This window comes from Crinia signifera, chromosome 2 (assembly GCF_055691185.1).
Source record: "Crinia signifera chromosome 2, ASM5569118v1, whole genome shotgun sequence".
NCBI classification, from domain to species: domain Eukaryota; kingdom Metazoa; phylum Chordata; class Amphibia; order Anura; family Myobatrachidae; genus Crinia; species Crinia signifera.
In genome coordinates, this window is record NC_139218.1 from 264,345,861 (window position 1) to 264,372,404 (window position 26,544).

At 45.0% G+C, this 26,544-nt stretch overlaps 1 protein-coding gene across 1 annotated transcript in view; it reads left to right on the top strand.

Moving 5' to 3' along the window:
• The first annotated feature begins 18,163 nt into the window (after nucleotides 1-18,163).
• REV1 (REV1 DNA directed polymerase) overlaps nucleotides 18,164-26,544 on the top strand; it is a 78,381-nt gene continuing 70,000 nt past the window's right edge. Inside the window, exon 1 of the mRNA XM_083168510.1 lies at nucleotides 18,164-18,432. The gene's annotated coding sequence lies outside the window, so the exon portion shown is untranslated. The remainder of the gene's footprint in view (nucleotides 18,433-26,544) is intronic.

Here is a 26,544-nt window from a genome sequence, read left to right on the forward strand (position 1 = left end):
ACCTGTGTATAATATAAGTTATACATAGAATAGAAGATAAAAACCCCTCACAGCCTTATATAATTAAGGATCAATCCATGATTTAATCTTTTAAGATATCATTAAAATATCAAAATATTATGAAATAATAAAAGTATATATAAAGTATAGGCAATCCGGGGTGGGAACATGAATATGTATACCTACAGATACTATTAATGACTGAGAATTTCAGACATATGATTCCTATGCTTGGAGTGACATAATATCAATAGCCACTATATGATAGAGATTGGATGAGACTATAGAACATCAGAGGATTTCCAAAACTTAGTCTACTATATAAAAATATAATCTTAGTATTACTCAATACAGATTCCAGGGTGATGTATATAATGGAAACATAACAGCCACTTCCGGGTATAACGAAACGAAGCCCAACTATTGGATATCCATATCACATGGTGCTGATCGTCACAACCCATGTGACCAATGGATCAGGTCACATGGGCGCAAGACCAGGAAACGCTACTGCCTAACGTCAGCAGCAAGCGCTGACGCGATGACGCGGACGCCGGTCACGTGACGCGGGAAGCCGGTCACGTGACGCGGGAAGCCGGTCACGTGACGCGGGACGCCGGTCACGTGACGTGATCGCGTCACCTACACAGGAGAAAGCTATGAAACATAACAAGGCTGTGAGACCCGCGATAGGCGGATACAGACATGTGACCCTGATACCTTGTACTGATTGGCCGGTGGATACTGTTAAGTAGAGATAGAGCAGGGTCTTCTGGTTGGCCTTGAAAAAGCTGTTAAAACAGTGAAACGCTGCGTCGGCACATTGTCTGTCCCTGATATGTCTGATAGCCTATATGTAATGTAGATGATTTTGGTTTGCTAGAACAGTGATAATTAACTCCACAGGGGTAGCATTAGACTATACCCTAGCAGATTTAGGAAGCATTTTGTGTATCATATAAGATACTAGTGAGTCAAAACATCGAGACCACTAGAGGATCCCTAAAGTGTATTGTTGTATTATCCAACATGACCACAAGAGGGCGCCCATAAATATTTTCAAATCTGCCAAGACAATCTGACTCAGGTCTCAACTTTAGAAACCTAGTGCTAATTACTGCCTAGAGTCTGATTATTGTGCCCTATGTGTAAACAGTCAATAAATATATAAAACTGTGATACAGTGACACGAGGTTGCACCAAAAGTCATTAGTGGAGACACTATAATTAAGCAACCCCATTTTTTCATCTCAGGGCTTATGAAACAGACATTTTCAGGGACAGTCATCTGTGTAAATTTTTAAACACATTATTTCTACCTTTCCAACACACTATATGTATTCATGTATGTATTGTACGTCATTTTAACCCCTTAAAAAATTTTCACTGTTTATGTAATTCCCCTTTAATTGTTGATATAGGGAATATTAAAATAAAATCAATAAAGGTTATGTTTTAATTGATTCAATTCCTTAGTGCGTTCCCCTAGACAGCCCTTTTTTCTCCCCCCCCCCTTTTGAGACATTGCAGTGTCGACATGTTAATGGACAACACAGAGGTCCGCCACAGTATGTCAAGGAGGATACAATGCGGTCACACCGTTCACCAGAATTTGGTTAGACCTATTCTATAAACATGCAACCGCTCCCTCCCCACAACAGAACCCCATTTCTTCTTTTCCTCCCCCCCCCCTCCATTTTTCCATGTCTGAGAATGAACGCCCAGATACCCAAACACCAGTACTTAATTTGTTTCAATTAACGCTAATAGACAGCATGCAGACCATTTAAAAGGCGGATACACGCCCAACATAGCCACACACTGACCCTGAAGAAGCCTGACCCCAGGTGAAATGATCGTTGGTGTTAGTGGAGTGACGCCCTTACAGCGCACCTCCATACAGCAGCAGCAGTAGCAGCCAGCAGCGTCCCAGCTTTTCCGGGTAAGACGCACTTACCCACACACATAGCAGACGGGATAAGATGGCCGGCACCCACAGCGGGCAACAGCGGTGCTCTGACCGCAGAGACGCCCAGGTAACAGGGAACCAGCGGCGGGTACACAGTAGACGGCACACGAGATGACTAGCGCAGCAGCGCACTAAGAGGTACTCTCCATCCATCGGCAGGTGCTAGGTCTCGCTTGTAGCAGATGCCGACACACTAAACATCGACTATATATGCCCTTAACCTGACCACGCAGTCAATTTCAGTGTACCCCCTACCCGCCACCTACAACTGGGATCCATAAGCATTTGTACTAATGTGAGTTTTTGCCTGACTCCAGGAATCACACTCTGTCGACTCCGGCAGCATCTGTCGACACCGGGACCACTATTTCTAAGAATTTTCCTTTCTGAACTTACTTTTTTCTGTCGGGATCTCCTATTCAGTATCGCTCACCCCCCACCTCTGTACACAGTTACATGTGGAGGACAGCAGCATACGAACCGACACTACTCCTAAGCCCTGTTCTGGGCCTTCTCTTCGCTTCGGGGGCCACTCACCCAGATTCAATCCTTAAAAAAAACACCCTGCCCGGGAGTTTTCGCCATACAGGGGGAATTAGGGATATCACAGGGCAGCAGTACCCCCCTTTTCTGGCTCCTAAGCTAGGAATCCCCTCCACGTGCATACAGGCCCACTCACCCGCCATACCCTAAGGGCCCACCCTGACAATACGGGTGGCAGCCAGTCAGCGGTGTAGAAAGCACTTTTTGAAGAAGGGAGACCTCTTCAGAAAATTATGTATTAATTCCACCCTGACGGAGAGGTATATAAAGCTGGGCAGCAGCCGCCGGGCACCAAGGGCCCGCTGAGCCATCTGTACTTTCTCTGAGAACCCCAGGGGGAGGTATTCCCCCACAATACCCATAAAAGCCCACCTAGGTGGCAGCTTGACCATTGGACGAGGGACTTGCTTGACGGAAAGGGAGACCTTCTCCGTTGAGACCAGGCCCCACAACCTTTTTTGTTCAGGTATATAAAGTTGGTTTGGGAGTACCTCACTACAACCCCAAGGGGCCATCAGACCTTTCTCTATTATTCCTTACCTTGGTTCACTTTAATCCCGGTACACTGACAGGTGACACCACAAGAGAGTGGCACATCACGCTACCTCCCCTACTGACCCTGGGTCCCTATGGTGGAGTAAGGGGTTAACAAGCACACAGTAATCAAGATAGACAGTAGTGGATACCATGTACTGACACCCCCTAAAGTGTGCATATTTCTGCTATATATACTGACTGCTCTGCTGGACTGAATATTGGATATAGAATTTTCAGTAGATTTTTATGCCCGCCGTGGCCAGTGCCAGATTAAGCATTCGGGGGCCCGGGGTACTTTAGCCAGGGGGGCCCCCTTGCACTTGTCATTACTGGCCGCACACTGCATGGGAGAATATTACACTGTCAAAACACAGAGTAAAGGCAGTAAAAACTTGGTCAATGGGTAACTGCACACACACATATATATATATATATATAACACACACACACACACACACACATACACATAAATACATACCATATGAAAAGCCTGTGTTTGTCCCTCTGCACCTTACTCTGTAGGAGACCTCACAGTCCTAGTGCTGCCTTTGATTAAAAAACCTCCCATGACTAATCTGCTGCTGCTGTTCTCCATGGTAATGTAATGAGCTCCACCAATTAGAGCTCAGCACAAACCTCTCAGCCTCTGCCCTCTGGTTTAAAGTGTCATGGGACTTAGTCAACTCCCAGTAATGCACTGCACACTTGTGCAATCAGTGTGCCTTGGCTCCCGATGCTCAGCACCATTAATCATTGTCACATTGGCAGATAGGTGAAGCTGCAGAACTACCCCACTCCCATGCACAAAACCTTTAGCTAAAAAAAAAAAAATACATGCCAACCACAGGGGGCCCCTAGCTAGTGGGGGGCCCAGGGGCACTGACCCCTTGTGCCTCCATTATAATCCGGCCCTGGCCGTGGCAGCAACAGGACCACGATATGCAAAGGAGGATTTTATACCTCAGCGACAACTGTTGAATGTGTTAAACACTGATACCAGAACACTAAAAGTGTGTATGTATTGGCCCTCCGTGGCAGCAACAGGACCATTAATGCAAAGGAGTAATTTTTGTGTATATATGATGGGCACATTCCCTCCTATCTAGGATTAACTGTATCAGCAATTTTGTTGCAAAACTATAGCAACATGTGCAGAATGTGTCAAAACCGTTACACACACCATCCCTTGGAAACTGGTCTCTAGTCATATTAGACCTAAGGGACGGAGTAGCTGCTGGGATAGAGTGTGAGTGGGAACAGCCGTGTTAAGGGGATCCAATACTCGATACACCTTTTTCCCTGCTCCAACCGTCTCCAGATTCTATTTGGCTATACACACGGAGATACGCACAGTGGTAACACTGGAGCAAAAATTGTTTATTGTGATAAATACTGGTACCAGATCATTTGTACTGTGGTTGTACTGTGGATATATATGTCTTCCGTGACAGCGATAGGACCATTAATGTAAAAGAGAAGTTTTGGCGCATGTATATATATTGGTTACATTCTCCTCCTATTTAGGACTAACTGTGTATAAACTTTGTTGCAAGACTAGCAACTCGTGTTGAATGTATCACAACCTCTACATGCACAATTCTCTTATACAGGTCTAGTCACACCAGACCTGAGGAACGGAGTGGGTGTTGGGACGCAGCTGAGTGTGAGCCACCTCTTTGAAGGGACTCCACACTCGTTACACACTCTCTCTCCCTGATCCCACTATCCCCAGGTTCTATTTTGCTACATACACGGAGCTATATACACTGTTGCATATATGTTTGTCTATATGTATACATGTCCTTGTCTTGTCTACATGTTTGTCTAGCATATTTTATAAGTAATCATTAAAAGCTATATTTTAATATAAGTAACATTTTCACAAACAGGACTTAGAGGGAGCCCCGTTCCAGGGCGCTCCAGCTCTGTTTTCCTGAACACATCGTTATCTAGTACTTACAGTCAGATACCCTTTTTGGGCAGTATAGTGGCAAGCGGTTTGTGTGGTTCACTCACCATCTACCTATGTGATATTACCATATAAATCTTAACAATCCAAGAGTGCCCCAACAAAGAGAGAGTCTTTCCTCTTCTTCCTTCAGTAACCCATTTACTCTCCAGGGTGCACCTCCACTTGAAAAAATGTTTAAAAATCAGGGAGACTAACTATCTCCTCAAATTTACTTGTTATCGTGGATCTTTACACTTATCCTTAAATATCTAAATATATTCTCTACTACTTGTGCACCGGTCACCATCCCTTCCCCTTTCCCCTCTAAGTCCTGCAAGTGCCGCCATATCCATTTGCTATATATATATATCACAGAAAAAGGTACCCCAACCGCGCCCAAGAAGGTAATAAAAGCAGCAACTCTAATGGACCCCTGTTAGCCGAGCCCGGATAGGCAAATAGAGATAAAGAAGAAATTTAGAGTGCGCTAAATACAACTCAACAACTTTAAAAATTATACATTTATTTTTTAGTCTTTACAAAGACTTCACATTTAAAAGGTACAGCTGGTCTGTTATTGGTACAGATGGTGTTGTAGGCCCAACGCGTTTCGTCAATAAATTGACTTCATCAGGGTCTTAGCGAACAATAAGTCAGCAAGACGTAAAATCACTGTAAATAATACAAATAGTAAAGTTAATTTATATGAACATAAAAACAAGGAACAAATCATGGATGACAGTTATGATACGGAGTGGAGGACAGCGGAGAAGAAGGAATTATTGGTATGCCTTAATGTGCTCCTAGGGTGATAGGTAGCAGGCAGGAGAATCTCAATAACGTTTTATGACATCAAAAGATTAACATAGAAAAAGCTAGAAAATAGTCCCAAGGGGTACAGAATCACCCATAGTGTGTAGTCACCTAATATTGATAAAATTAATACCTTTTGTAGATTTAGCGGATCACATACAGTGTCCAGCAAATAGGGGAGTGAAACTCAATGCGAAACCTGAGTAGGTGGTGGGCGTTACTATAGGAAGGAATGTAAATATTAATAAAATGCCCTGTATGCATCTTCACCAGCACTTCAAGCTGAATGGTCTCCAGTGAAGATATAAAGACTTACATATATGCCACAGGAAAGCTGCTAATACATCTGTGGGGTCTAGGACCCAAAAAGGTCGTTCACGCAGTGGTCAGGAGTATTTGAGTGGTGTGCCTTAATAGGAAATGGACATATCTATAGGATGAAATATGGATATTCAAATGGTCATCTTTGACTATTCCCTTCACCTACACCTTTAACCGATAGGTTAAATGTTTGTCACCTATCGGTTAAAGGTGTAGGTGAAGGGAATAGTCAAAGATGACCATTTGAATATCCATATTTCATCCTATAGATATGTCCATTTCCTATTAAGGCACACCACTCAAATACTCCTGACCACTGCGTGAACGACCTTTTTGGGTCCTAGACCCCACAGATGTATTAGCAGCTTTCCTGTGGCATATATGTAAGTCTTTATATCTTCACTGGAGACCATTCAGCTTGAAGTGCTGGTGAAGATGCATACAGGGCATTTTATTAATATTTACATTCCTTCCTATAGTAACGCCCACCACCTACTCAGGTTTCGCATTGAGTTTCACTCCCCTATTTGCTGGACACTGTATGGGGGTTATTCTAGTTCATTCTTTCTGACAAAATCCTTCTTAGATGGACAAAACCATGTGCACTGCGGGTGGGGCAGATGTAACTTGTGCAGAGAGAATTAGATTTGGGTGGGGTTTTTCTTCAAAGTGAGATCTATATTGCAGTGTAAAATCATGCAGTCAGTATTTTCCCTGCACAGAAACAAAAAAACTCACCCAAATCTAATTCTCTCTGCACATGTAACATCTGCCCCCCTGAAGTGCACATGGTTTTGTCCATCTAAGAAGGATTTTGTCAGAAAGAATGAACTAGAATAAACCCCTGTATGTGATCCGCTAAATCTACAAAAGGTATTAATTTTATCAATATTAGGTGACTACACACTATGGGTGATTCTGTACCCCTTGGGACTATTTTCTAGCTTTTTCTATGTATATCATTTGATGTCATAAAACGTTATTGAGATTCTCCTGCCTGCTACCTATCACCCTAGGAGCACATTAAGGCATACCAATAATTCCTTCTTCTCCGCTGTCCTCCACTCCGTATCATAACTGTCATCCATGATTTGTTCCTTGTTTTTATGTTCATATAAATGAACTTTACTATTTGTATTATTTACAGTGATTTTACGTCTTGCTGACTTATTGTTCGCTAAGCCCCTGATGAAGTCAATTTATTGACGAAACGCGTTGGGCCTACAACACCATCTGTACCAATAACAGACCAGCTGTACCTTTTAAATGTGAAGTCTTTGTAAAGACTAAAAAATAAATGTATAATTTTTAAAGTTGTTGAGTTGTATTTAGCGCACTCTAAATTTCTTCTCTCTCTCTCTATATATATATATATATATATATATATATATATATATATATATATATATATATATATATATATATATATATATATATATATATATATATATATATATATATATATCCATAGAAAAAGATATAGAGAGAATGGAACGGTACTGGGTATCATTGCTCTTACATCTATAAAAAAAATTTTAATATGCATATATTTACCTTTTAATCATTTGAGGATACAAAAAGAGATGTTTACTTGGTAGATCCTAAAAATGGCGGGTTCTAAAGAAGAGGCCACCCTGTCTACATTACTTCCAAGTTCTCCAAACCTCCTTCTCTTCTTTTTATTCTATTTATCCTAAGGCCATATCATAATGCATTTGAGAAGGGGGAGAGACATCTTATGATAACATAGCCATGGTGACCATATCCTCTCGAAAATGTCGGCTTTCTCTTCTACAATACTAGCAATATGTTCCATGTGATATATGTCCCATAACAATGCTATTATTGCATTCCTAGAAGGAATCTTTTGAAGTTTCCAGAGAGAGGCAATCTTAATCGCTCTAAACATATACCATATGAGTTTTTGCAATGTTTTCGATACATTTGGTATTTCGTATGGTAATAACGAAAATATCGGAGAAAATGTATTGTAAAATGTATTTCTATGTATATTGTACATAAGTATTCTTTAAACCCACCACTAGATGCCACTATGTCAACATAGAATAATTTCCAAAGGCGGATGAAGTTTACTTCAACAATATTCCTGAGTGCTAAGAAACACAACACAATCATGTCTGGAAAACATATTATTAGCAATAACTCTGTAATCACTTAAGCATGTGATGGATTATATTATTTATGTAGATAGATAATGACATAAGTGCTAATATTTTAACATAGGGGGTTATTTAGAACTGATTGCACGGCTGTAAATTTGCAGGCTGGGCGATAATCGAAAGACTACACAGGTGTATGGCTCGCAGTACACATGCGCGAGGCCATCCTGCGAAAACCCCCCCCCCCCCCCCCCCCCTTGCTGGCTTGCACAGGGTGGGATTAAGCTCTGGTTGGGCAGCTGCTCATTGATCAGATCTAAATTACCCACTTAACACTCACCTTCCAAAGCAGTGTCTCCCGTAGCTTCAGTATACAGGTCTTATACAGCAACGGTAAGATTATAAGGGGTGATTCTAATGGACAAAACCATGTGCACTGCTTTGTGGAACTGATGTAACATGTGCAGAGAGAACTGCATTTGGGTGAGTTATTTTGTTTCTGTGCAGAGTAAATATTGGCTGCTTTATTCTTACACTGCAATTTAGATTTCAGTTTGAACATACTACAGCCAAATGTAACTCTCTCTGCACTAGTTACATCTGCCCCACCTGCAGTGCACATGACTTTGTACATTAAAGAATGAGTTTTCTCTTGCAAACCAACCACAATCACCCCATAGTGTATATGTATATGTGTACATGTAGGTGTGTACTACCCCTTTCACATTGCATCTCGGACCTGGGGTATTGCTAGGTTGTTGATGTATGAACCCAGGTTGAGATGCGGTGTGAAAGCACCACAGCTTATAACCCAGGTCGAGCAACCCAGCAATTTCACCCGGTTTATTAGAAGGGTTAAACCAGAGTCGTCCTGTGTATAATTTGTGCGAACCCTGGTCCAACCCATATGAGCATATATGAGCATCTGTGTGTACATAAGTGTCTGTATGTATCAACCACAAGATACCTCCCAACTGTCCCGTTTTACGCAGGACCGTCCTGTTTTTTGAGACGTTCCCGCGTCCCGCCCGTGGCCGGGGGGGTTTAGGGTAGGGTCAGTTCGGAGTCCCCCCAGCCTGTAGTGAATAGACAGTGTCTATTCAGTGACACAGAGGGCGAAAACGGGGCATGACCAAATGGAGGCTCATGTCATATGCCACACCCTCATTTGCATAGGTCACGCTCCCTTTTCGGGCGCACCCGAGTGTCCCTATGCCCCTGCTGCAGAAGTTGGGAGGTATGGTATTTCATTATGGCATGCAAATATTGTAAAGTAGGAAATAGCCAATATCCAAATTACTTCACTGCAAAACCAGGTTGATTTGGCCATGTAAATGATTGTCACTTTAAAAAAAATGAGGAAGTGCCCCCCAATTCTCTCACTTTCTGATTCTCACACCCTATTACATTTGGCACAAGATTTACATTTATGGATCTTTTTGAGAAGATTCTGCTATTTCTTGTACCTTAAAATAAGATGGCCACCTGTCCAGCCCAGGAGATATATTTGGCAAGGAGGATCTTATGCAGGAAAGACAATGTGCTGCTTTAAAATCAACATCTGGTACGCACATGAATCATTCACAATAAGGATTGGCACTGTTAAAAGACTGTCACACTATTTATTTAAGCACTGAAGGCGCAAGATTTCTATCACTTATTGAACATTAAACACCGCCCTGTGGAAAACTGGGCATCCTGAGAACTTTTGCTGCCACTTTATTTTTGAGTGCTATTTACTTATTTATCATTATTGTTATATAGTATTTTCTCCCTTTGTTCACAGACATTAAGGTGCCCATACATGGTGTGATTGCCATGTGCGATGTGCGCTCCCGCTACTTTTTGAACTAGCTTTGGATCGCGTCGCACGCAAATTGCATGCGATGTAGTCAAAACATATGCAATTATCACAGTGTGTATGGGGCTGGGCACCTTAATGCATAGAAGGTTGTGGTTCTTTTTTGCACTTTTACCACACACACACATATATGTATGTGTGTATACATGCACATGAACATACAATATATAATATATAGTTGGTTGTTTGTGCCCAGAAATTAACTCCAGCAAATTTCAGTGGATGATCATGTTTATCTTGCACCTTTCTTTCCATATTATTGACATGGGGAACATTACCTCTAATAGTTAAAATAATGAAATTACATCTAAAATATTGAGTTATTTGGAATAAATAAAGAGAAATGTAAAATCTAAGCATTTTGCATTGTATATTACTAATCATTGCTGCCTCTGCCATCTACAGCACAGCCCTGACACCACTAATATTAACATTTCCATGGCAACTAGCATCGGAATAATACTCATTATTAGGTGCAGTCTAAACAGCTCCAATTTTGAAGCTTTTTCTCCATCTATTGAGAGCAAGCAGAGGAAACTGAGAATTTGCTGGTCAATAGAATATACTCCAATTATTGCAATATCTAATATCATTATACATTTCTATAAGGAACTGCTTCACATTTTTAATGCAGCATTAGACACAGACAACGTACCTGAAATAGTTAATTTTATGTGACTTAGAACAAAATTGTAGTTTACAGCTAATGCTGGCCATTCTCTGAATGTGAATCATTTAGATCAGCCAATCAAACAACTGTTCTGAACAATTTCCTTTAGCGTATGGACATTGGCAGCAATTGTTTACAGTATGAATACTTCCAGGATTGTTTGTTTAATTTTCAAACAAGTCTGATCAATCTGACCATCATTAAGCAGTTTCCATGCTGTGACAGAGGCAGAATTACCATTGATGCAGCCAAGACCCCGAGGACTATGGTGCCCACTGCTGCCAACCACTTCTGTGTGGCATATTTTGAACTTGGGTTGGAGTGGAGGCGAGGGGCCAAAAATCCGGCGTAGGCTAGGACTTGGCGGCTGTGATAGCAGTTGAATTGGCGCCAGAGCTGACATGACATGACTTCCATTCAAATGCCTGGGCATGCCTGTGTTTACCATGACACTCTCAGAAAACGACTGTATCCCAGGATGGCCCCATGCATGCCCGGCTTACACTGGTTCTTTAAATATTTCCAAATAATATTATATCCTTTAAACTATCTATAATCTTTTATAGATAAAAGAGAGAAAATGTATAATCAAAAAGATATATCCTTATTATTCCAAAAGGTATTTTCTCTGGTATGGTCTTTCAGTATGGCTTTCAATACTGCCTGGCGTCACTCACCGCATGAGCATTTCACACACACACACACACACACACCCCCTCATGGCAATGAGCGTTTCACTCCTCCTTGGCATTGAGCATGTAACCCCTGGCATTAAGTATGTAGGCAAGCAGCATTTATGTGTCATAGTATGTAATGGGCATTACGGTGTTTGGCACAATGTGTAATGGGCATTATTGTGTGTGGCCTTAGGTGTAATGGGCATTACGGTGCGTGCCATAAATATGTAATAGGCATTAAAGCATGCGGAATAATGTGTAACGGCATTGTGGCATGTGGAGAAATATGTAACTGGCATTATGGCGTGTGGTATAATGTGTAATGGGCATTATGGCATTTGACAAATTGTCTAGAAACAGCCCTGGTGTTTTCTAACTGTTAATTAATGGCAACTTGACTTACTCTTCCGGATTGGATGGACGTGGAGCTCCGTCTCTGAGCTCCGCTCCCGCCGCAATTACACGGCTCCTGGAGCCTCTCTGGTCCCCACAGCATCCTCTCCCTGCCGACTCAGGGAGCCTGGAGATGGACCATATTCTGGCCCCTTCAGCCGCCTAGCTGCCACAGTAGCTGCGGCAAGAGAGGAGATGGGCAACAGATAACAGGGTGCCCCATGAGACAGGTGAATCCCCCCTCCCCGCACATAAAAAAATCAGCAGCAGAATGGACATCAAGGATATACAAGACAGAGACTGGACACCGCTGTTACTTATAAGGAGGTAGTAGAGGCCATTAATGCTACATTGGCCCCCCTCCTAAGCAGAGCAGTAGATGACATTACATCCCAGCTAAAACAGCTATCACAGAGAGTGACCACTACAGAAAATAAGATAGAAGCTGCAGCTCATGATATTGCTAATGCTCAGCATGATATACTGAAACTCTCAAAAGAGAACTATCAACTATGGAACAGGGTTGAAGAATTGGAAAACAGGCCAAGAAAAGTAATATAAGATTGGTTGGGCTACCCGAATCTGTCAAGGGCCCTGCTCTGGCCCATTTTTTCCGCAACACCCTCCCCTCGCTTTTAGGAATTGAAGCCCTTTGTCAGGACATGGTCATAGAGAGGGTCCACAGGGTGGGCGCACCTCCGACACCTAACAGACCACGTCCCTGTGTTACCCTGTTCAAGTGCCTCAGTTATCTTCACAAAGCTGAGATTTGGCCTGCTTCGCAGAAAACTAAAAACCTTACGTGGGAAGGTCACAAGCTCTTCATCTTTCAAGACTTCTCTGCAGAGCTGTCAAAAGCCAGAAAGGCTTTTTCTACGATATGCTCCACCTTGGCCTCCGAGGGCAGGAAATTTGGCCTACTCTAGTCTGCAAAATTGAGAATATATGAGACCTCCTTCAAAGACTTTACAACCCCTTCTGACGATGAGGATTAACTAAAGGAACTGTCCAGATCTGAGCATGACGACATCTCGGATGCCCCTCCTTGAAACACCCCCCCCCCCTCCATTTTCTGTCCCCCCTCCCTCCTTTCCTTTCATTTACCTAGGGACCGAGGTTCGAAGTAGTTAGGTATTAGGATTATTACTCCCAATGCGGGGCATTGGCAGACGGAGCTGAGCAATGCTGCCGGTTTTACCTTATTTTATTGTTCTATTGGTTATTTTAGCGATGTTATCAGTCACTACAGTAAGTCACCCCATAGGTGTCACCACCTCTGGGTTCTCTTATATGTTAGTCTTTCTTTCTATTCCCTTCTATCCTGCTCCCCCACCCTCCCTTTCCATACCTTCCCTGGATCAGGCATCCGGGATTATCTTTCACCAAAGGGTTTCTCCTCTTGCGGCTCTATCTAAATACAGAGTGCCTCCTAGGGGCTGTGGGACAGGTGCTGGTACCCAACCTATACTGATCTCATCACTATGGCGTGATTATTCTTTTCACTGGTACACCCCATGACATCTGATCTTAAAATAGGCACATGGAACGTGGGTGGCATTAACACACCAATAAAGCGACGGAAGCTGCTGATTTATTTAAATAAGAGTGACGTTAACATTGCATTTTTGCAAGAGACCCATCTGATTTCTTCCGAAATCCCCAAATTACAAATGTTGGGATGGCATGTCATAGCTCACTCTTCTTTTTCTTCCAGGGCACGTGGTGTGGTCACTCTGGCTCGTCGGTCTCTCGCACTGGAAAACATGCAGACGAAGGTGGACGCGGATGGTAGATATGCTGTTGCAGTGGTGAAGTGTCTGGGCAAAACATACACAATGGCGAACATATATGCACCCCCTTACTCCAAACCCTTCTTTGCTTAATCATTTTGCTACTTTCCCCATTTATGGAAGATAATCTCATAATTGGAGAGGACTTTAACATGGTCTCATCCCAAATCCTAGATAGGTCTAACATCAGAGCCAACCCAGTAGCGCACGCAGGGGGGGTTTCTGAGTACCCAGAAACCTCCCCATGAATCTGAGGACCCTAATCTAAAAGCTGTGGGTCCCCTCTTTCCATGGGTACAAGAATTTTAAAAATCAGCCCTAGGGAACCGGAGATATCTGACTTCAAAGCAGTGGTCCCCATCCAAGCCTGTTAATTGCTTTCCCAGTCAGATATTTCAGTTTGGTACTCAGTTTGGTAATATCTGGGCTCCCGTTTTTCTTATGAGACCGCGCCACGCTTCGGGCACGGTGGCTCGCTGCGCTCGCCACACTATATAAATTCAACTCCATGCGTAGTTGGATAGTAGGGGTATGAAATATGGGGTGCATTTAACATGGGAGCCCAGATAATACATAAGTACCTTCAGTTTCTGTCTGACTTGGAGTTTTTCTGATGGTATATTCCAAAAGTTGGGACTCTCCCCCTTTGAGGGACACTAGAAGCTGGTCTCTACTATGCCCAGAACCAGAGATATCAGCCTTCAAGCAGCTGGTTATTGCTCCAGCTCCACACACCTGGTATGTAGTTTTATATACTCATTGGCGGATTGCTCTGCCTCCTGAAATCTGATCCCCTAGTCCTCAATAACATTTGGTAGGTGAGATTCTCTAGTTTTTAATTCCATTAAAAGCTAAGAAATCTAGTTCCGGGAACTGGAGATATCTGCAGTCAAGCAAGCTGTCCTCCCACCAGAAAATTATGGATAATAAGCCCACTCCACTATACACCCCTCCTCTGCTTATTAAACATCCTGTACCACCCTGGAAGTTATGTATTGGGACCCCTTCATTCAGCCCAATGCCCCCTTCTCCCATCTCATCGCCCACCATCTGTGCAGTAAAGGGGTAATTAGTGGAAATTACTGAGCCCTACATGCTGAGCGGGAGCGGTTGATATAATACCACCCGCGGGATATCAAAGCTTCCCCCACCCCTACCGCTGGAGGATAGGTAGGGGCCCCAATACATTGCTATGCCCAGGGGTCTACACTGCTGTTATGTGTATATATATATATATATATATATATATTTATTATTATTTATATACATTTGGTCTATCTATAATACTTTAACTGATCCGGCATATACTGGGTCACCTAAGTGTCCATCTCTGTGCTTTGCTCCGCCCCTCTGGAAACCCCCTTCTGAAAATCCTGTGTTTGCCCCTGCAACCCCCCTACCCTTCCAAAAATTGGCCTAAACTTTATCATTAAAACCCTACGAGTAGTTGATGTATGACGAGCCATACACCCAATAGAGAAAGACTATACTTGTTAATCCGCTGTCCACGGATCCTTCTCCCGCATAGACTTCCTTCTGATCTCACATTCTTTTTTCCCTTTAGTCACGGATTCCTCCATAGCTCTGATTATATTGTCGGATCACTCTCTAGTTTCCATTACACTTCACACTCCTGTAGAGCCGGGCTCGTCGCATTTATGGAGATTCCCTTTACAGGTGCCATGTGATTTGGGCACTGGAAGGGGATGCAATGCGATGTACTGTACTGTGCGGGTGCGATGCGATTTCAGCCTCTTTTTTTTTAAGTTAATAGTCAGTAATGGACATTGCATCGCCTCACATGTACTCCAAAACTGATGAGATGCAATGAAGCACAAAAAGTACTGCCTGCAGATACGGTATGTGCTTTATAATATTGTACCCGCGGGGATGCGCATTGCATCCCCGCAGGTACACAGTGCGATTTAAGCCGATGCGTTTTGTACTTTAAAAGTTAAAAACGCATCCTGAAATCGAAGCGTGTATGGGCACCTATAGGCACCACCTCCACATTTTCACTTGTGGGTTTGGAAAGTGGGTATTGGTGGCAGTTCAGGGTTGGGGGGGGGTAAATTAAAATATATAGCCTAGGGCAGGGGTAGCCCACTTCAGTCCTCAAGGGCTACCAACAGTTAACATTTTCCATGTCTCCTCACAGAATCCCAAGTAAAGTATTTAGCTCCACCTGTGGATCTTTTAATGTGTCAGTCAGTAATAAGTGCACCTGTAAGGTGAGCTGGAAAACGTGAACTGTTGATAGCTCTCGAGGACTGTAGTTGCCTACCCCTGGCCTAGGGTGTAGTAAGACCTTATGCTGACGACACATCAGACCAACTTTCCTCGAACCATCCAACAAGTTGCTTGGATGGAATAAAAATATGGTACTGGATGGGAGCAAAGGAATGATCAGAAATTAGCTCACAAACCCAGGAAAATGGCATACTTGCATACCTGACACTCTCCATGAGGGAGAAAATGCTCTGTTCCTGGACTTCCCTGGTAATGTAGGATTGCCATCACCTGTGGGAAACCAGGTAATTGATAGGAAAGGTGAGGGCAATCCTCCATTACCAGGGAAGTCCAGGAACAGAGCATTTTCTCCCTCATGGAGAGGGTCAGGTAGGCAAGTGTGGAAAATGGACAAAAACATTCAGTCAAATTGTTTAAATCAAATAGGTTCAACTACAGTATCGTGTCTGAAGCCCCGTACACACGGGGGAGATATATTGCTCAGCCATATATTGCTAGCAATATATGGCTGAGCAATATATTGCTCAGTTTCTCCTTTTCATCAGAGATGGTCGCTGATGAAAGGGAACCTCTGCTGGGGGAGCAGCAGAGGTAATCAGCTGGTCGCAGGAGCAAGCTCCTGCGACCATAAGGGGGCTAAAAACGGGAGCGCGCACCCGGCGATTTATCGCTGGTGCGCACTCCAATCGCCCATATTTCCAGCGATTTTAGCCCCTATCGCCCCTGTGTGTACAAAGCTTGAGCGACAGTTTTTGTCCTTTTCCACATTTTGGGAGCAAATTTCTGAAGTAAATATTACATTTGCTCCCATCCAGTACCATATTTTTATTCCATCCAAGCAACTAGTTCAGGCATTCCCAACCATGGTTCTCAAGGCACACCAACAGTGCAGGTTTTAGTGATATCCAGGTTTTAGTGATATTCAGGCTTCAGCACAGATGGTTTAATCAGAATCCCTAAGATACTAATTAAGTCACCTGGATATTTAGAAAACCTCCACTATTGGTGTTCCTTGAGGACCGTGGTTGGGAATGCCTGAACTAGTTGGATGGTTGGAGGAAAGTTGGTCTGATGTGTGGCCAGCATTACACTGGCCATGAAGGTGGCTTTGTAACTTAGATAGTGTCCATTGTGACTATACCTGTGCAGAACATTGTACCTACCTTTTTTCTAAGTAAATGATATGACTGGCAGACATCAATGGTGGTGAACCAACACAAAATCTCAGGGTTGCCTACCTGACCCTCTCCTTCAGGGAGAAAATGCTGTTCCTGGACTTCCCTGGAAATGTATGATTGCCATCACCTGTTTTGAAACACCTTTGTTATCAATTAACTACAGTAGCTCACCACAGGTGATGGCAATCATGCATTATCAGGGAAGTCCAGAAACAGCATTTTCTCCCAGGAGGAGAGAGTCAGGTAGACAACCCTAGAAAAATCCAGCATGTTTAGTGTTTGCCCATCTAACATTTTTTAATAGGGATTTCCAACATAATGGGTCCCCCCGACATTTGGAGAAGGGAATTGCTTCGATACTCCACTGATGTATATCATACCTCCCAACATGACCCTCTCCAGGAGGGACACAATGCTCTGTGTCTGGACGTCCATCTTCTTAATGTATGTTTGCAATCACCTGTTTTGAACAGGTTATTCGATAAGAAAGGTGTTTCACCACAGGTGAAAGTCCAAGAATATAGCAGTCCGTCCCGCCTGGTGAGTGTCATGTTGGGAGGTTTGGAATATGGGCACCTAAAAGAGTGCCATTTATAGCCATGCACATACCTCACAACATGACCCTCTCCAGGAGGGACACAATGCTCTGCTCCTGCACTTCCCTCTTAATTAGTGATTGCCATCACCAGTGGAGAAACATCTTTCTTATTAGTAAACCTGTTCAACACAGGTGATGGCAATTATGCATTAAGAGAAAAAGTCCAGAAGCAGAGTAATTTGTCCCTCCTGGCATGGGTCATGTTGGGAGGTATGCATGCAGCCCCCACACCGGGTGCACAGGTGTCCCAGAAGCAGCAGCCGCACGTTTTGGGGTGACTCCACTGTCAGCCGCAAACGCTGCCATGTACATGAGCGCTGTCCCTCATGCCACACAGCCTCAGCCATAGAGTGTATGCGGCGACGGCGCGGGCGCAGCTGGAACTGGAAGGATATGATGCTCTTGCCGCCGCACTGTATAACACTACCATACGAAGCCGTAGTGTTCGCTCTGTGTGTGTCGATAAAGCTTGATGATGAAAATGCAGGGGAGGGACCAGAGGCGGCGCAGACAGAAGGCGGGAGAGACAGCAGCTGTACTGCTGCTGCAGCGCAGGGGGAAGAGAGAGACACACAGGAAGCGCCGCAGGGGGCACAGAGACACCCCGGGGACCGGCCGCCGGGGAGGAGACGGCGTGTGACAGCTGCAGGCGGCACCCCATATGCGACACCGAGATCGCCTGTCTCGAGCTGACATCCGGAGGCGCCGGCTGGGGAGTGCGGCTGTCACTCCGGGAATGGTGCTCTCACCCTGGGAGAAAGGTGAGCGCCCTGGGGCAGGCTCTTCCCCTGTGTAGCTGTGTGTGTATATATAATATATGGTGCTGGCCGCTGTGCATGAGGGTGTCAGTGAGTAGCAGCGGCAGCACGTATGGTGTGATGGGCTTTGCAGCTGCGGGAGGTGGTGGCCTGGGATGACCCGCTGCTGCTGCTCCTGGCTGTGTGTGGCTGTGAGGGGAGTTCCGCCCTGACTCCTCCCCCTGTTGCTGCTGCAGGGCTACTGCCCCATAACAATGACAAGTGCTGAGCAGTCACCCGGCGGCCTCCGCCTGTCAGTGTCAGTAGGGTGAGATCTGCATGCGCCGCACGGACTCACTGGGCGGCCTCTCCCTGCATGTGGCCGGCAGCAACCCGCCCTCTCTGCTGTATGTCGAGACATGAGATGTGTATACATGTCACACTGACTGTTGGATTGTTGCATCTATATCTTTTTATTGTAAGGTCACAGAATCATTTAGAGGGCTGGAAGTAATCCTCTATATTAGTAGTATGGCGTAATTAATGTAATCACCACCATGTCCAAAAATGTACAATCTATTGTGGTAAATAGCATGTGTAACGTTTTCAACACGTTTTTAGGGCTTGGGAGTAGACCCTCACTTGTAGCCCTCCCACTACCCCCACTCTGACACTAAAGGTGTGTACCCACCTTGTGATATTGGATATCAAATTACTATATAGTCAAAATCGCACCGTGTTTGGCCACATACGATGCAAGACGTCGGAATCAAAAGTAGAAATAGACTGTGCTGCCCCTGCACCGTTTGTCCCTCCATACTGAATCGACATCGGGGCCGCAGTATCGCACAGTGTCTACACACCATGAAGGGAGTACACACTGGGTGATTGCTGGCATCGGCTAGTGCTTACACCAAAATCTCCCAGTGTTTACCCTGCTTAAGTGAACGATGCACGGCACCACTAAGCCAGTATTACTATAATTAGGCAAAATGTAACTAATGATAATGAAATCTCCAGCGCATCTATCCAAAATTGCTTGAGCATCTAGTCCATGGGTGTCAAACGCAAGGCCCGCGGGCCAAATCCGGCCCGCCAGACCTCGTCATGTGGCCCGCGCAGCCGCCGCCGCCCACGCTCCGCCTGGCACCGATTACATTTCTGCGGGAAGCCATCACAGTGTGAGTGTCACATCACATTCAGTGACACTCACATGACGACTCGAGACTGAGAGACATACCTAACAACGTGAGGAAGCCGGGTGACACAGTCACTCTGCCGCGGCGCTCGCTGGGAGGAGGAGGGAGGCAGGACAGTGGACACAGACTTGTTAGTGTCACTGTGTGACGTGCCCGACTCCTCCCCGGCTCCTCCTGCGGGCAGCGGCTATGGCGCTGCCATGTGTGACACACGCCCGCCTGACAGCAGTGCCAGTGACACCGTGACATGCATGCTGCTGCGGCTGCCTGTCGGACTTGGACGCCGGCCCGGCGGTGAGCTGCCTCCTGCCTGTGGAGCCGCGCTGCGCAGCAGTGGCATCAGTTGGTTCAGTATATTTACTGTAAGTTCGGCAGTGGGGTGGGCACAGTTGTGTTGTCTCTTGTTGTTCAGACTGGATTGTCCAGTCCAGAGTCCGTGGCCGGGCAGGCAGAGAGCCAGGCCAGCAACATACAGCCGCAGCCTGAGCCCACAAATCTGCAGTGCGGCTGCCTGAGTCCAGGGTCATTATCATTATCTGTCCCACTGTCACCACCAGTCCAGAACTCTAGCGAGAGTCCTGCAAACCCAGAGGCCCAGGTCACCTGCTTGAATATCTACTTGTCATTATTCTGACTATGTTTCTGCTTTCAGAGCTAGTTATTACTTACATTATTACAAAAAACAGTAATAATTGAATGCATTGACAATAATTTATGATAATAAAGAGTGGACACATAGTCCTACAGATACAACCGGCCCTTTGAGGGTGACCAAACTGCTGATGCGGCCCCCGATGAATTTGAGTTTGACACCCCTGATCTAGTCAAAATCACTGAAGTGTTATATACATGCAGTGATTTCAGCCCCCATTTCTAAGCGATCTGACTAGATTACTTAGAAATGGAGCACGAATCGCTTCGTGTATACATTGCAGTTATACCGATGCGCGGTCCCACGTGTTGCTGTCCCCCACAAGGAAAGACCGCCCCGCTCAGCACAGAGCATTGCATGGTGCTTCGCTAGTGCCGCACCATGCGCTGAGCCAGTCTATCAGCAGGGAGGCAGGAGTTGCCCTGTGTGTGTACGAGGCTTTAGACAAAATTGTCCAGTAGCCAATATCTCATTGTGTGTAAGTGGCTTTCCACTCCATGCTAGTGCCTAACCTCCCCTTGTGCCTACACCTATAATAACTCCTTGAGAGGTGGGTTTTCCTGGGGCTGGACAAACCTACCAGGGCAGGTTTGTCCTTGCCCCAGGAAAACCCACCACTCACACTGCAGCCACTACCTTCTACAGGAAGAAAGTTTCCAAGGAAGTTTCAGGCGCTTGGCAGGAGCTGAGTTTCTTAGAATAAGCTGCTGCTCAATAGGGGGGATAGTCAGTCCCCACCGAAAAGACCACAAAAAACACCAATCACGCACTGGGCATGAGAGCAGCGCTAGGAGAGAAAATTAACACAAATGTTTGGTACAATGTATAAACTTTTACTATATAAAATCAATCACATACATATAAACAATAAATTACTGACAATGCTCAGTGGGTTCTTCACATCACAGGAATAGGATCTCAATGTGGACAGGGCCCATTTACCACACCGAAATGGGCCCTGTCCACATTGAGATCCTATTCCTGTGATGTGAAGAACCCAGTGAGCATTGTCAGTAATTTATTGTTTATATGTATGTGATTGATTTTATATTTGATTTTATACAGTAAAAGTTTATACATTGTACCAAACATTTGTGTTAATTTTCTCTCCTAGCGCTGCTCTCATGCTCAGTTACATAGTTACATAGTAGGTAAGGCTGAAAAAAGACTTGCGTCCATCTAGTTCAACCTGGTATAGATATCCATTGCTGATTTGGTAGGTTCTGGTATTTTACAGACAAATTATATTTCTTATTTGTACCCATGGATGTTTTTCTCCAGTAAATGTTTGTCCAACTTTGCCTTGAACGCATTTAATGAGCCAGCCGTTACCACCTCTCTGGGAAGAGAGTGCGTGATTGGTGTTTTTTACTACCTTCTACAGGTAGTGTTCTGCAGCAGGGGCCGCTCCAGGGGGGGACTGCCCGGCAGTGGCAGGGAGTGCGCTCGTGTGTTGAGGTGCCCGAACACACGAGTGCTCCCAGCAGCCCCCATTGCTCAGCAGTGGGGAGCTGGAAATCAGTCCTGGGCAAAATTTTCTAGTGGCAGCCCTGGCTGCGATGGGGTGTGGGGGGTTGTTTCAGTATGTATTACAAGTTCAGGTTTAGTTTATTTATCATATGCAGTTTTAAACTAAGTAAACATACAATGAAATGTGTTTGATGAAATAAGTCGGTCAACTCCGCAAAAAGAAAATTAAATACTAAATATAAAACTGCAACATTAAGCTATACATTTAAGAATACAGATCTAAATAAAATACAAATATACTGCTGATGACAGGTCTTGTTATGTCAAAGATCATAACGAAAATACAGTGCTATGGGATAGAATTCAACAGCCATGCTCCTGTACCTCTTCCCCAGTGGTAACAGGGAGAAAAGGCTACGAACTGGGTGACTATGGTCTTTAATAATACTACAAACTTTCCGCAGGCACCGCTGGTAATAGATATCCTAACTGGAAGGGAGCCACTGGTTCGTTCAGCTACTCACTACTAGTGATTTGCGACTTTGGGCAGAGCAGTTCCTATACCACACCGTAACACAGACAGTCAGCAAGCTCTCTATGGTACATCTATAAAAGTTGGTCAGAATTTTGGAGCCCATACCAAACTTCCTTAATCTTCTCAGAAAATAGAGCAGCTGACAAGCTTTCTTTACCACAGTATCAACATAAAAAGTCCAAGAGAGATCCTTAGTGATCATGTGAACACAGAGGAACCTAAAGTTGCTCACCCTTTAAACCTTGGTATCTCAGATAAAAATCGGTCTATGACCATCTCCTTAATATTTCCTATAGTCAACAATCATCTCTCTTGTTTTGCTGACATTAAGAGAGAGGTTGTTCTCTTGGCACCATCCTGTTAGTACCTTGACCTTTCATAGTTCTTTGTAATGAGATCCAAGATCAAAGTGTCATCAGCAAACTTATGGATGACATTAGAGCTGTGTCATGAGTGAGCAGGACATACAGGAGAGGGCTGAGCACACAGCCCTGCGGAGCACCTGTGTTGAGAGTCAGAGAGGATGATTTATGACTGCCTATTCTCACCACCTCCGTTTCAAAAAAAGTTGAAAATCCAGCTACAGATGGCGTATCTAGCCGTAGATCACCAAGCTTATAAACCATTTTGGAACAGTATTAAATGCAGAAAGGCATTCTCTAATATATCATTTACAAATGAGTGAGGGCAGTATGAGTCGCCAATGCTATGGCATCGTCTGTAGACCTGTCTATACGCAAACTGTAGTGGATCTAGGGTGTCAGGAAGAAGGGAGCAGATGGAGATCTTCACTAACCGTTCAAAACATTTCATGATCAGAGAAGTGCTACTGGGTGGTAATCGGTTAAACAGGAGACCGTTGATTTCTTGGGTATGGGCACAATATTTGATGTTTTAAAGGAGTTGGAACCACCCACAGCCTGATTCAGGGAGAGATTGAAGATGTTAGTAAACACCAATGTCAATTGCTTAGCATACACTCCGAGAGCCCTGCCTGGGATGTTATGTGGCCCTGCAGCTTTTCATGGATTGACCCCTTTGAAAGGCTCTCACATCCTCTGCTGTCAATGTTATGCGGGGTACACACCAGGACGACCCGCTCACGATGTGCACTGTGAGAGTCCGATCCGATGGCGACCCACACCCGGGAGTATGGTCGTTTCCAGATCCTACCTGCTGCAGGTAGGATCTGAATAACGAGCGTCAGACTCGCGTGACTGCGCATCGGATTGGTATCAGTCCACACCAGGACAGAAAAGGGCCCAATCACCACACAATCGGTCGGAATTGGATCTAGATTGATGGGATCGGACCCTTGTCCTCCTGGTGTGTACCAAGCATAAGTGTAACAACTCTCCTGTCAATCAGTGGACGAGTGGCAGGCACTGTGTTAGCCATATCAAACCAAGCATAACATTTGTTAAGCTCCTCAGAAAAAGATGCAGACAGTTGAGCAGGGCTCTTGTCTTTTATGGTCCGTAATACAGCGTAGTCCATTCCACATCCGTCTGGGGTCAGATCTAAAATTGGATTCCATTTTGGCCTTCTATTCCCTCTTTGACTCTTTAATACTCTTCTGGAGGTGATATCTGGCTGCTTTATAGGCCTCAGAGTCCCCTGAATTGAAGGCAGTAGAGCGTGCTTTAAGTTTAGCATGTATTTCCCTACTCATCTAGGGTTTGTGTATGTGCAGATGTTAATTTTGGGTACTATGTCCTCAATGCACTTGCAAATATAGCCGATGACAGAGTCTGTATGTTGCCATCAGCTGCATCCTCAAACATTTGCCAATCCGTTGTTAAGAAACAGTCCTGCAAGACCTCCTCTGCATTCCTACTCCATCTATATACCATTCTAGAAACTGGTTTTCCCTGCTTTAATTTCTGTCTAAGTAGTGAGGAGTAGAAAATATAGAGCAGTGATCTGCCTTACCAAAAGCCGGTCAAAGAATTGATTTATAACGGTCTTTAAATGGGGAGTGACAATGATCTAGAGTCTGCCACCCCTGGTTGCAAAGGTGATGTGCTAATAATAATTTGGGAAAACCTTCATATTAGCCCTATTAAAATCATCCAGGACAATAGACACCACCTCAGGAAAAGGGGTTCTCTAAGCTGTACACAATCCCATATAGCTCATCCAAGGCTGGTGATTTATCAGCCTGTAGAGCAGGGGTGGGGAACCTTTTTTCTACCGAGGGCCATTTGGAAAATTTGAAAACCCTTCGGGGGCCATATAAAAATTATCAATTATCGGCATATACGCGTGGGCATTATACACAGGGCAGCGGCATATACATGTGGGCATTATACACAGGGCACTGGCATATACATGTGGGCATTATACACAGGGCACTGGCATATACATGTGGGCATAATACACAAGGGCAGCGGCATATACATGTGGGCATTATACACACTGGCAGCGGCATATACATGTGGGCATTATACACAGGGCACTGGCATATACATGTGGGCATTATACACAGGGCACTGGCATATACATGTGGGCATAATACACAAGGGCAGCGGCATATACATGTGGGCATTATACACACTGGCAGCGGCATATACATGTGGGCATTATACACACTGGCAGCGGCATATACATGTGGGCATTATACACACTGGCAGCGGCATATACATGTGGGCATTATACACAGGGCACCGGCATATACATGTGGGCATTATACACAGGGCAGCGGCATATACGTGTGGGCATTATACACAGGGCAGCGGCATATACATGTGGGCATTATACACACTGACAGCTGCATATACATGTGGGCATTATACACACTGACAGCTGCATATACATGTGGGCTTATACACACTGGCAGCAGCATATACATGTGGGCATTATACACACTGACATATACATGTGGGCATTATACACACGGGCAGCGACATATGCATGTGGGCATTATACACACGGGCAATGGCATATGCATGTGGGCATTATACACAGGGCAGCGGCATATACATGTGGGCATTATACACACTGACAGCTGCATATACATGTGGGCATTATACACACTGACAGCTGCATATACATGTGGGCTTATACACACTGGCAGCAGCATATACATGTGGGCATTATACACACTGACATATACATGTGGGCATTATACACACGGGCAGCGACATATGCATGTGGGCATTATACACACGGGCAATGGCATATGCATGTGGGCTTATACACACGGGCAGCGGCATATACATGTGGGCATTATACACACGGGCAGCGGCATATACATGTGGGCATTATACACATGGGCAGCGACATATACATGTGGGCAGAGACACCATAAAAAGTGAGTGTGGAGGAAGGGGGGGGTGTCACCCCCAAACAGGTTAATGTGATTATGTCTGATTATGAGAATCAGATATAATCACATTAACCTGTTTGGGGGTGAATCCAGGGGTAAATGACAACCCCTGGATGTGTCAGTCACAGGGGAAGCGAGGGTGAGAGAAGCAGCATTGGCGGGCGCGTCTTCTGCACATCTCCCCCGCCACCCGCCTGGCTATATTACCGATTAATCAGCTGCCCGCCCGCCTTTATAACTGATGTATCAGCCGCCCGCCTATAATATTACTGATGTATTATCATCCGCCCGCCCGCACTCCCTCCTATATTACATACCAGGCGCCGGGGATGGCTGCTACTGCTGCCGCCGGGGAGATGTGTAGAAGACGCGCCCGCCAATCACAGTGGCTGTGGAGGGGATGCGCCGGCAGCGATTGGCGGGCGCGTCTTATGCACATCTCCCCGGCGGCGGCAGCAGCAGCAGCCATCCCCGGCGGCTGGTATGAAATATAGGCGGCCGGGCGGATGATACTTCTGTAATATAGGTGGGCGGGCGGCTGTAATATAGGTGGGCGGCTGTAATATAGACAGGCGGGCGGGCCGGGCATACTGGGTGCGGGGGCTGTATCCGGCCCGCGGGCCGGAGGTTCCCCACCCATGCAGAGGAATATAAACAACTGAAAGGACAAGTTTTCACAAACATCCGTAGCCCAAGAGGAGTTCACCGTAAAGCACACACCACCTCCTCCTTTTGACTTGCCAGAATCCATTATTCTGTCATGCTGTTAGATTGAGAACCCTGCACAGTCGGGTAAATTAGTCTCTAACTAACGTTTCGGTGAAGACAAGAACACAGCAGTTCCTGATGTCACGTTGGTGGTTGATCTGTACATGAAGCTCATCCAGTTTGTTGCCAAGTGACTGAACATTCGCTAACAGAATACTCGGCAGGGAGGGTTTGTTGTTCCTCT